Source organism: Panthera tigris, chromosome C1 (assembly GCF_018350195.1).
Source record: "Panthera tigris isolate Pti1 chromosome C1, P.tigris_Pti1_mat1.1, whole genome shotgun sequence".
NCBI lineage: Eukaryota > Metazoa > Chordata > Mammalia > Carnivora > Felidae > Panthera > Panthera tigris.
The window spans coordinates 78,972,954-78,986,105 of NC_056667.1; the positions used below are offsets into that span (position 1 = coordinate 78,972,954).

The 13,152-nt window shown below is 44.7% G+C and overlaps 1 protein-coding gene across 2 annotated transcripts in view; it reads right to left on the reverse strand.

The window, feature by feature from the left end:
• BCAR3 (BCAR3 adaptor protein, NSP family member) overlaps positions 1-13,152 on the reverse strand; it is a 208,721-nt gene that overhangs the window by 134,502 nt on the left and 61,067 nt on the right. The window contains exon 1 of one of the 2 annotated variants that reach the window (XM_042997924.1): positions 1,109-1,254. The exons of the other annotated variant lie outside the window; for it this stretch is intronic. The gene's annotated coding sequence lies outside the window, so the exon portion shown is untranslated. Of the gene's footprint in view, positions 1-1,108; positions 1,255-13,152 lie in introns of those variants that run through there. 2 annotated transcript variants of the gene reach the window in all.

The window sequence follows — 13,152 nt, forward strand, 5'->3', positions numbered from 1 at the left end:
ATTGTTATCAAATGAAGCCAATGATCTTCCTAAGTTGGGAAGTTGATTCTTGCTCCACCTAGGGTTGTTTCCACAGCTAGGAAAAGGGGGTAGAGTCTTAACTCCAGTGGGAACTTGGGGTGTGGGTTTATGTGTGGAAGAGAAGTTCATGGGCTCTACAAAATTTAAGCATCTGATCTTGAGCATTTAGGGGGGCGGGTATTAGGACTACAGTGATAAATCATGGCTCCCCAGACCAATTTACCCTGTGACACTGACTCTGGATGTGGTGTCTGTGTGTTCCAGGAGCTCTTGTAAAAGAAAACAATAAAGGCATACGGATAGATCTCCCAGGGAAAGATGCAGAAATGTTATTTCATACAAACCTCCAAGCTCCTGTAAACAATTGCCTAAGGTACTTATGTAAAACGCAACTTCTAAGGGCATCTGGATCACTTAGCCAGTTAAGTCTCTAACTTCTGCTCAGATCATGATCTCATGGTTCTTGAGTTTGAGCCCCACATCAGGCTCTGTGCTGACAGCTCAGAGCCTGGAGCCTGCTTCAGATTCTGTGTCTCCCTCTCTCTCTCTCTGCTCTCCCCTGCCTCTAGCATTTCCCTTCCAGCCCAGCTACCTTCTGATGCCCAGAGTGGGGTGGCCTGTTCTGGGGTGCAGGTTCAAGGCAAGTTTCCCTGCCCTGACACCCTTTCCCGGTGTCAGGTTGTCTAACTTCTGTGTGACTCCCTTGCCTCATCACTAAAATGATAACTATTGTTAACTATTGTTCACCCCGTAGTGCGCTTGTGTTTCTGCAAGTAAAACAGAACAATTATCATCATTAGTGATGACATCATATGATCATTACTGGAAGTGAAAGGGTAGGAGAGGACGTGGTCAAATCTAAAGCACACACTCAAAGCTACGATGAATAAGGACCCAGAATTACCCAGGAAACAACCACCCTGGAGCCTGGGCAGGTTAGTCAGAGGATTCTCTTAAGCTCCCGGCGCTACTCCAGAAGCCACTTCATAGGCTGGATCAACACCATTCCACAACCCCGGGGCCAGCTTCTGCTGGCTCAGCATTGCCCTGAGCTCCAGGGCCCAGCACCAGGCTGGCAGCTTCCTACCTGGCTGGTCCCAGTCTCCCGAGGCTGGTTTGGATCAGATGCAGCTGTTCCTGTGGCTGAATGCAAAGCAAAGGCCTTCTGGGTTTGGTGTGAGGAAATTCCGGGAACTCAGGCAAGGCTGGGGCTGCCTTCCAAGGCTGGTTCTGCTGGAAGGGGAGTAAGCCGGGTCACAGGCTGGTCGGACCTGGGTCTGCAGCCTCTCCTGGGATTGCCTTCCGGGCTACAGAGCTAACACTGTCCATCCAGCCCAGATGCTTCCCTGCCCGTTGTCTGAACAGCTCACAATTTAATTCTAAATAACAGTGACTCACAGGACAGTGGTTCCTTTTTTTGCCAGAGCAGTCTTCTATAAATCAAGCCTTTCTCCTAGGTGGAGAAAGGTCTTTACTTTTCAATAGAGCAGGAGGCAAGCAAAGTGTTGTGATTGGAAGCACACATGTGCAGTCAGATTATCTGCATTTCGAGGTGGTTCCACCATTGACAAAGTGGTGTGACCTTGGGCAAGTTCTTTAACCTCTCTGTGCCATAGGTTCCCCACCTGCAAAATGGGGATAACAGTAGCACTTCCTTTATAGGGTCATGATGAGGGTTAAGTGAGTTTAGAGCTATGCCTGGCTCATAGTAGGCCCTTCTTCTATCAGTGTTTGATAAATGTCCAATCGTGGAGAACTGGTCATGTAAAATCTATATAATGGAATACTACACAGCTACTAAAATCTGTATTATAAAAGAATAGCAGTATGGAAATATATTCATCATCTATTATTAGGTGAAACAGTAGACTCTACAACAAACTACAGTGTAACCATTATTGTTGAAAAAATAATATAAATCTACATACATGGAAAAATGTACTAAAATACACCAAAAGAGTGTTTTTCTATCTTCCAAAATTTGTGTTCTCTGTATTACTTTAGTAATTAAAAAAATAAGAAAACAATAAAAATTATTCAGTAATACAATATAGGAACAATTATTTAAGTGTAGTAGAGGTGCAAAATCCAGATTAAATGATCATGCTTTACAATGATGATGATGATGATGATGATGATGATGAGTGTCACCTGGGCAGCTCAGTTGGTTAAGGATCCGACTTTGGCTCAGGTCATGATCTCGTGGTCTGTGAGTTCGAGCCCCACGTCGGGCTCTGTGCTGACAGCTCAAAGCCTGGAGCCTGTTTCAGATTCTGTGTCTCCCTCTCTCTCTGCCCCTCCCCCGCTCATGCTCTGTCTCTCTCTCTCTCTGTCAAAAATAAACATTAAAAAAAATTAAAAAAAAAAAAAGGATACAGTGCTTGATTTCAGCTCAGCTCATGATCTCATGGTCAATGGGTTTAAGCCTTGAGTCGGGCTCTGCACTGGCAGCACACAGCCTGCTTGGGATTCTCTCTCTCCCTCTCTCTTTGCCCCTCCCCTGCTGGCATGCTCTCTCTCAAACTAAATAAATAAACTTAAAAAAATGATGATGAAGATGATGATGATGATATTGGTTCTAACAGTCCCTAGCCTAGATCATTCAGAGCTGAGGCTAAGAAGTAACCACTACCACGTGATTTAATGGTTGGCAAATGTTATCATCAAAAAGAAAAAATAATACTACATGCTTATATGGCTACGACATACTATTGTGCTTCTGGGAATAATCAAAAGTTAATCATACCAACACAGCCAGATTTAAAACTTACCTAGGCAACAGGTGACCCACATACGTAAAATAAACAAAAAAGCAAATGACCATGTGTAAAAGCAGTGAGTTGAGAGTGCTTTGCAAGGTGGTGAGTGAAGGGGTGTCATGCAAGCTGCATGCATGGACAGGATGGGGTGGGGTGGGGGAGGGTTCCTCCAGCCATTGAGTCAGAGGTTTCAAGAAGGAAATGGAACTTCAGGCTGCTAAAATAAAGGAAGGAGATAAGCATCTCCTTTTACTGCTCACTTGTGTAGAACTCGAATGGAGAAAAGAATAAGTCGAGAAGTATCGCCCGAAACATGACCTTCGGTAATAAGCAGACTTCTCTACTCTGTCACCAAGCCACTTCTCCCTCTGCTCCAGGGTTTGACAAAACAATGAAAACCCCCAAACATGCTGCATGTGGGCTCTGATGGATGAGGCTAATGTGAAATTGAACCCTTGGTGTGACAGAGAACAGGTAGTAGGAAGAATCCCCAGACCACTTTAACCTCACCTACAATGTGCCTCATCTGGTTTTGCCTGGCGTTCTTGTTAACACCAATAGTTTCATACATCCTTTTCCCAAATCCAACCAACTGGGGGTCCCTTTGCAAGTTGTCATGATCTTGTTCATCTCCATACTTTTAATCCATAAATTCCCTCCCCAGCATCCTGTTACCCTCAGAAGACACGAAGACATTTGCAAGGAAAAAATACTAATTGCAAATACTGAAATGTGCTGGCTGCATGAAACTTTTGACTGACAGAAACTGGTTTCAGTTCCTACTTTGTGGTTTCCACCAAAGTCCCTCATGTTACTTACCTACTCACAAACCACACTGATATCCACATGGAAAGGATCATCTCGACAATCTCCCAAACACCTGAGCTGGCTGGAATTCTTTCTTTCTTTCCAAAGACTCATGGGGTCCTGGGGTTGCCCTCCCAGGCCTGTGTCCAGTGCCCAGCCAGGATGAGGTTGGCAGGTTGTTTTTTCAGCAAGAGCCAACAGTGATTAGAATACCCAGGTGCTTTCTGTTGATGCTTGTGGGGAAAAGACTTCTAAGCTTCAGGTTTATAAAAACAAAATTGGTATCAGGAGGAGAACTGATTGCGAAGTTGAAGAAGGCAATGAAAAGCAGCAGCCGAAGTGCCACAATAACCTGAAAAAAAGTCCTCATTGTGTTCAGAGAAGGGAGGGCCCGGGAGCCCAAATGAAGTCAGCGCTTTTTCCCTTCCAAGAGCATTTGGTTCAAAGCCACAGAGAAGAAAGGAACGACAGGGTGTCCACAGGTGACTGCTCAGGCACATGTGATAACAGCAGGCCTTCCTGGTGGTGGGGGTGTCTCTCGTCCCTTCCTCTGTTTTCTGACCCCAAGAGTTGGAGAGGCTACATTGATTTACAGCCTCATCTCTTTTCCCTTCTTTCCGATCCTCCCAGTCTGCGGTCTGGTCAAAAGCACACTCAAGGGAGGGAGAAGCCAATGAATCTGCCTAACTGGGGAGGGGTTTTGAGCAAGCACTGACATTCTGACACGGACTTTGTTTTCAAATGTCCCCCACCCCCACCCTGCGCTTCAGTGGAGCAAGGCTGTGGTGTGGACAGGTGTTCGCAGGGGCCCCCAGAACACAGAGCCTTTTCTTAGCATAGGGCGACCCTGACGAGGAGGTCTTCAACTACTGGCATCAGACTAGGATTGACAGTGCTGAGTGCTCAAAGGAAGCCATCCTCTCCATTAGAGTGGCAAGAAGGGGGGGAGGGTAATATCTCCTGGCAAGAAGCAGGGAGGGCAGTATCTCCTGGACTAGACATGGAGAGAGAAAAAAGATGGCAGTTTAGATACAAAAGCTGTTGTGTGTATGTTTTTAAAATTCTATTTCTCACTTATGGGGTTTAGATTGGAGGAAAAATTCTTTATCTGATCAATGCAACCCTCCTCTGTAAGGACCATCATATAATTCTTTCACATCTCTATCTTAAATATATGTTATTTAAAACAAGAAAAAATAAGTTAACTTTCTATAGTCAAGTCAAAATAAATCTATCTGTTCAATGCTCTGTTTTCATTGCTTTCCCTCTGCAAAGGTGTTTTGGGGAACACTCAAATCTTCATTTTACTTATTTTTAAGAGAGAGAGAGAGTGCACAGAGCAGGGAGAGAAAGAGAATCCCAAGAATCTCTGCCAGCACAGAGTCTGAGCTCTATCTCACAAACTGTGAGCTCATGACCTTAGTCAAAATCAAGAGCCAGTGGCTTAACCGACTGAGCCACCCAAGTGCCCCCACTCATACCTTTAGACTCGTTTTTGCTACACAAAAAAGATCAGGCTAGCTTGACCAAATCCATAAGGGAATGAAATAAAAATCCAGGTGCCCCAGTACTTATTAAGCAGTATAAATCCATTCCTGGTGGGACAGGGGTTAGAAGGGTAGACAAGGCTGGCCAGGGGTGGCCTCCCTCCCTGCACATGAGCCCTTGTTTCTGTCTTTGCATCTGCTGGAGGGGCCAGCCCAGGAAGCCAGGCGAGCATAGCTATGCTACACCTGGCAAAGCTGGGGCCGCAGAAGCCTCCCTGCTCTGCTGGTGCAGGTTATCTGCCCCCTCTTCCTCAGCCCCTCGAAAGGTAATTTGAGTACCGAGAACTAAAACCCAAAGTCACTAATTTGGAGAGACCTTACCCTAGCAGGGCTAATCAGAGCCGGAAGGGCCCATGAGCTCTGCCCTGGGGCAAACACATCTTAGGCGCTCAAACTGGGAAACTCATCCCTTTTCCCTAAAAGATGGCTGTTAGGGTCCCTTCTGCAGGTCACGTGCAGCCCCAAGTGATGCCTGTGAGTTCAAGCCCCTGAGCGGGGACTACTTTCCAAGGCAGCGCCAGCTGCCCCCCACCCCCCCCAGTACCACTGCTCTCCTACTTTCCATCTCTCTATTTCATCCAAGTGACTGTTCCTGTCCTTGAATGCTACACACAGATCCCTGAGTGAGTTCTCCAGGTTTTCTGAACACCAGTGTCTCTAATAGCCTCCTACTCCCTGGTTAGGTCTCCAACTGTCTAGTGACAGCAGACTTCCTAGGCCTCTCTGTGGCTCCCACTCCCTCTTCCTCCTTTCACCTTTCCCTCCGCAGCCTCTTCAGACACTGCACTTCTCTCTCTCCAGCCACCTCTTCCTTCGCTGGCTCTTCCTCCTTCCTGCCACCATCCTCTCTTGTTCCACACGCTTTCTGCACTCTCGCCTGACCTCTGCTGCCTACGATCATCCCCGGCCACCACCGTAACTGGCCTTCAGGGTCCCGGGCTGGCATCACAGGGAGACAAGGAGCTGCCCCCACTGAGGATGGCCTCCAAAGGGGTTTTCCCGATTCCAGTTGTTGCAACTCGTGATGGAGGGCAAAGCAGGACAATATTCCTTAGACCTGGGTTGCCACCCTCTTCTTCCCACTAGTCTCAGAACCTAGGCTTCCTTGGAGTCCCCAGGCTGGTCCCCCCAAAATCTGATTTCTTGTTGCTCCTAGAGGCAAACTCCTTAGTAAGACCCACAAGGCCATGCTTGCTCTCTGAACCCTTGCCACATTGGTCTGCCTTCTGTTTCTTGAATGTGCTATAGTCCCTCCTGTAGGCCCTTCAGTCACCTCTATCTGGAACATTCCACCTCCTTCCCCTCTTTTATCTATTAACTCCTTTTGTTACTTATCTGTTGCTATGTAACAAATTAGCCCCCAAATCTGCCAGCCTAAAACAACACAAATTTGCTATTTCACAGTTTCTTTGGGTCAGGAAACTGGGAGCGGCTTAGCCTGATGGTTCTGGGTCAGGAGTCTCTCAGGAGGTTACATGTGAGCTGTTAACCTGGGTTTCTGTCATCTGGAACCCCTTCCTAGCTCCCTCACTTGGTGGTTGGTAGACCTCAGTATCTTCTGGACTATTGGTGGAGAGATGGGTTCCTTGTCACCTGACATTTACGTGGGCTGCCTGAGTATCTTTAGGATATGCAAGCTGGCTTCTTCCAGAATTAATGACCAGAAAGAGAGAAAAGGAAGGGCGCCTCGGTGGCTCAGTTGGTTAAACATCTGGCTCTTGATCTCAGCTCAGGTCTTGATCTCAGGGTTGTAGGCTCAAGCCCTGTGTTGGGCTCCATGCTGGGTGTGAAGCCTACTTAAAAAAAGAGAGAGAGAAAGAGAAGGAGCCTAAAACAGAAGCTGCAGTCTTTGGAACCTAATCTCAGAAGGGACATATCATCCCTTCTGCCATATGTTATTGGTTAAGTACACCAAACCTGGTACAGAGTGGGAGAAGACCACACATGGTATGAATACCAGCATATGAGGGTCATAAGGCCTATCATGGGAGGCTGACTTAAGTATCACTTCCTTTTCCTTAACATATATTTGTAGGATTTTCTGATTAAAGTTTGTCTCTCCCATTTGATCGTAAGCTTCTTGAGAACTGGTATCTGTTTTGCTCATGTATCAGTTAGTTCTTGCTTTTAAACAAACCAACTGAAGACTCAGTGGCTTAAAAACACATCCATGCATACGTTCTCAGGTGTCTATGGGTCAGCTTATGCATCTGGCATCATCTATTGGGTTAGCTGGGGCTGGTAGGCCCAAAATGGCCTCATTAATCTGTCTGGGGGGTAGCTGGCCATTGGCTGGAACAATGAAAGTCAATGGGCCACGTGTCTCTCATTATTTAGCAGGCTAAGCAGGGTGCGTTTGCATGACAGGTGTAGGGTTTCAAGAGTAGGAACTGAAAGGTACAAGGCCTCTTAAATGATTTGGTAAAGGTACAACAGCCCTTCCACCACTTTCTATTGGTCAAGACAAGTCATAAAGCCAGCCCAGATTCAAAAGGTAGAGAAATAGGGGCACCTGGGTGGCTCAGTTAGTTTAAGCATCCAACTTCAGGTCATGATCTCGCGGTTCGTGAGTTCGAGCCCTGCGTTGCGCTCTGTGCTGACAGCTCAGAGCCTGGAGCCTGCTTCAGATTCTGTGTCTCCCTCTCTCTCTGACCCTCCCCTGCTCATGCTCTGTCTCTCTCTCTCTCTCCCAAAAATAAATAAACACTAAACACACACACACACACACACACACACACACACACACAAACCCAAAGGTAGAAAAATAGACACACGCTGGGAGAAACTGCAAAGTCACACTGCAAAGAGGTACGGATAATGGGAAAGGGAAAATGCAGCAATGTTTGTAAACAATTTATGACAGCACACCACAGTATCTCCAGAGCCTAGCACGGTGCCTGGCACATACAAGGTATTCAATAAAAAGTATTTCTTTCTTTCTTTCTTTCTTTCTTTCTTTCTTTCTTTTTCTTTCTTTCTTTCTTTCTTTCTTTCTTTCTTTCTTTCTTTCTTTCTTTCTTTCTTCCTTCCTTCCTTCCTTCCTTCCTTTCTTTCTTTCTTTCTTTCTTTCTTTCTTTCTTTCTTTCCAAGTTTATTTCTTTATTTTCAGAGAAAGAGCATGAGTGGGAGAGGGGCAGACAGAAAGGGAGAGAGAGAGAATCCCAAGCAGGCTCTGTGTTGTTAGTGCGGAGTCTGATACAGGGCTTGATCCCATGAACTGAGAAATCATGACCTGAGCTAAAATCAAGTGCTGGACACTTAACTGAGCCAGCTAGGTGCCCCAAAAGAGTATTTCATAAATGAATGAGTTTGTTTGAACATTTTATCTTTAGCTGTCTTTATTTTGCTTTTTTTTGTTGTTGTTGTTGCTGTTGTTTTTTTGCTTTTCGCCCATCTCCATTGCTGTTGTGCAAAGTGCTGTGCACTTTGAAGACAGGGAACTTATCTTATTCATGTTTGTGACCTCACGATATTGACACAGCATTGGGCAGGCTTCAGTAGTGATGAATAAGCGTAATGCCAACTCTTTCAAACCCTGTCCACACATCACTATCATTTTGCCTTCCTCAGAGTTTAAAGGCTTCCATAGCAGATTTGTGTAGGCTCTGCAATGCAACAAACCAGGGCTTGGATCCTGAATCTGTCATTGACCAGCCGTGTGACTTTGGCAAGTCCTTCACCCAGCTGGGCCCCAGTTTCTTATTCCACAAAATGGGGGTGACTTCCCCAGAACAGCTGTATGGCTTCAGTGCAACTGGATGTGCGAGTACTGAACACAGTAGTAGGCACTGAATAAATGTCCCCCCCCCCTTTCCCTTTACCCTGATGCCCCACATCACCTTGACATCAGACCCCTCCGGCCCCTGCCCTGGCTCTCCTAGCCTTGCCCAGGAAGGCCACATCTGTTGCACACCCCTCAGGTCCCTTGAGCACAATCACTGATGTAAACCTAACAGCTAAAGCCCATCGGCAGTGCAATTCCTACGGACACAGATGGGCAGGAAAACTGTCCATCACAGGTGATTTTTGTCACCGCCTGGTCAAGCTTCTCTAATCCTGAGGCCAGAGGATCTTCCTCTTGTGCCTCTCAGGTGTCTGGAGGCCCAGCTGCCTTCTGTTGCTCTGTCCTACTGATCATTCACCCTCCAGTCACGATACAAGTGCTTACTGCTCGGGTCCTTTTAAAGATCCTCTATGTATTTCTTCTTCCCGGCTTGGCTGTCTTATCTCATGTTCTTCCCTTTCTTTCTTTACACCTTCTTCTCCCCTCTTCCTCCACCCTTTACTATTTTTGACCTTTTTTCCATATGCCAGGCAGCATGCTAAGCACTTTACACTAATTGTCTCATTAATTCTTACATCACACCTAATGGCATAAGAACTATTATCACACCACTGTTTCCCTGATGAGACTGAGGCTCAGAGAGTTCACCTAACTTGCTCATGGCCACACACTTGGTAGGTGGTAGAGCCAGGATTAAGCCTGGGTTCTTGCCTCAAAGCTTATACCATCTCCCTCATTTTATACTCCCTTTCCTCTTGTCACCTAGTTGTTCATCCTGCAGGGACTTCCTGGTAGAACATTCCTTCTCCTCTCTAGATGGCTGGTCTTAGAAGTTCTTCAAAATTACCTCCTTCCTCCTCAGCTCCTCACTTTCCTTTCTCCCTTGGGCAGCGCAGTTCAACAGAACTTTCTGTGATGATGGGAATGTTCTCTGCACTGTTCTTTACCATAGTTACTAGACACATGTGGCTTTTAAGTACTTTTGATATGTGACCAGTATGACAGAAATTGCATTTTAAATTTTATCTAATTTTAATTAACTTAAATGTAAATAGCCACCTGTGGCTATTGGACAACACAGCAGTACGGTGTCATCTTTGTGTAGTGTCTACCGGAGAGAGGATGGGAAGTGGAGGTGGGGAAGGATACACGGGGAGAAAAGCAACTTGAGGAAGCCACAGACTATTTTCTCGTGAATCAAATTGACCTAAGACTAAGCTTCTCATAAGGAAAAATCATTTAATAATGACCAGATTTCTGGTCCAAGATCTTTTCCTGGACTTCTGCCTTCCAATCACCAAATTCCTGGTGAGGTCATCAAGAATGCCAAGCTTTTGGAATCATGTGGAGGCTCTCCAGAGGGACAGCCTTCCTAAGCAACATGCAGGCTGAAATGTACTCATTTCAGTGTAGGGAGAGTGTGAAATCACTGAAATAAGGTTTCCTTTTTCAGTGTATTGCTGCTGAAATCCATGTGCCATCCATATGACCTTTGACTTGCAATTTACAATTCTATAGAGCTTCCCACTCTATAGAATTTCTGGAAATGCAGATTTAAAAACTCACCAGCAATAGTTTCAGAAACCCAGAGTGGCACTTTTTTTTGTCTTGAATTAAGACAGCTTCCAGGATTTATACACAAAGAGACCTCAGAAATGGTTTCTTGATGAATTTGATAATCATGAGCCTTCAATGATTAACAAATTTCTATTGGAAAAACCTGCCCAGTTCTGGAAGCAAAAAATTCATTCTTTTACTCATGTATTCATCTAACTATCCATCCATCCATCCATCCACCGACAAACATTTTCTGAGTTTATAGGAAGGTTTAAAATGCAGGTGGGGAAGGGAGCTGAAAAGAAAAAGAGAAACACAAAAACTTATAGATTCAACTTCCTTTTAATTTCAAAAGCAAATAGGTAGGTTTTATGCTAGTAATCCAAAGGACATATAGCACTGAGTCCCTGTTCTTAGTGTTTTCTACCAGGTATCTTTTATCTATCTATCTATCTATCTATTAATCAATTAAATATTATCAAGTCCTTTTAATGCACAGACTGTTCACTTAGTTATTATCACATAATTGTGAAGTTATAAAGCATTTTAATTATGTTTTTTATTATGAAACTGACAGCCTTAATAAACTGCAATTTATCTTTTCATATACCTGCTTCTATCTCTAGAGTGGGGGTCCTAGAAGGCTAGGACATCACATTGACTATTGTGTCCTCACACCCTAGAGCACTGCCTGGCACACATTGGGTGCTATTAACTGTTGGAACATAAAGCCACAGAACCAAGAAATGTGATACTTGGTTAGATCCATGATCCACCCAGTCAGCAGTTTGTCTCCAACATGGGAGTCAAAATCCCAAAGGAATCTGAAGAACTTGTGCTGAGATCAATTCATTGACTCCCTCCCTTCCTGATTATATGTCTAGCTTCTGATGTCAAGGGATAAGAAATTCTCTAAGTATACTAATCACAAATAGGACCTCGTTTTTTTCCCCTCATTTCTTTTTGTACATGTGTCCTAAAACCTCATCACATTCAAAAGTTGTTTGTTCCCTATCTACTTCTAACAACATAATATTTGGTGAAGATTTCAAGATTATCATAGTCTTATCCATGACTTTCACAGTTTTTATGAACTTTTGTCACATCCAGTTTTGACTTGTGCCTTTACAGACCAGAATGTATTCTTGAGAAAAGTCTTTTTTGAATATGGAAGTCACCCATTTTGCCTTTTTGTCATGTCTGTACAGTCTTCTCTGGGGACCTTTCATAAGGTACAGGGACAAAAACTATATAGAATATTCATTCTTTTATTTATTTACTTGATGACTCATTCAGCAAATATTTGTTGCATGCCTACTATGTGTCGGCCACTGCAGTTCTGTATTGGGTTAAGACTGAATAAAATTATAAATCCCCTCTGTTCCTCCCTTCCTGATGCTCTCTCCTGTTCAACTTCTAGAGCAAACATTATGTTTGCTCTTATGGGCTGAACTGTATTCCCGCCAAATTCAGATATTGATGTCCTAACCCTTAGTACCTCAGAATGTGACTATATTTGGAGATAAGGCCTTTAAAGGCATCACTAAGGTAAAATGAAGTCATACAGGTGGGCTTTATCCAATATGATTGGTGTCCTTCTAAGTAAGAAAAGATTAGGACACAGATATGCACAGAGGGAAGAGCATGTGAAGACATAGGAAGAAGAGAGTCATGTACAAATCAAGGAAAGAGACCTCAGACAAAACCAACCCTCCTGACACCTTGATCCTGGACTTCTACTCTCCAGAACTGTGAAAAAATTAATTTCTGTTGTTTAAGCCACACAGCCTGAGGTGCTTTGTTATGGCAGCCCCAGCAGACTAATAGCTTTGGAAACTCATAACCCCTGTGTATATATCCTTTTATTTCTTTTCCTTCATTTTCTTCTCTTTTCTCTTTTTTGTTTTGTTTTGAGGTGTTGATGATCTCTTAGAGATATTTTCTTTACTTTTCACATGTTCCTCTTTCCTTGGCTAGGTCATAAGTTCCTCAAGGGAAAAGCCAAGGAAACAAGACACCATCTTTGGGATTTTCACCTACCCCTGAGCAATAGGTAGGGCCATTTTATTTTATTTTTTAACGTTTATTTATTTTTGAGAAAGACAGATAGATTGAGAGTTGGGGATGGACAGAGAGAGAGGGAGACACAGAATCTGAAGTAGGCTCTAGGCTAGCTGTCAGCACAGAGCCTGACGCAGGGCTCGAACTCATGGACTATGAGATCATGACCTGAGCTGAAGTCAGATTCTTAACTGACTGAGCCACCCAGGCACCCCAATGCAGGGGCCATTTTAGAGTTGAGGAAAAAGAGGCTCTGGAGAGATAGCCAAGTTGCCCGAGATCTCTCCAGTTGGCGAGGGAGGTGAGGGTGTGCTGGGTTCTCCATACACCTGCCTGGTCTCAAAGCCATCACACCTGCCACCTCACCAGTCTTCCTTCTTGAGTGCCTGGGCTGGTGGCTCACAATTAGTTAAATACTTCAGAGAGCTGAGCTCAGAGCTGACCCACAGCAGATGCTCAAAAACTGTTTACGGACTTCAGTGATTTAAATCAAGATGGTTTGGCTGACCCAGGGCGATTAACCTGACAGCACTTCTCTCACATAGTGGACAGACGGAAACTCTCTGGGAGAAATGTAAAGACCCGGGGTGTCAGGAATCACTATCTCTTCCTCCCC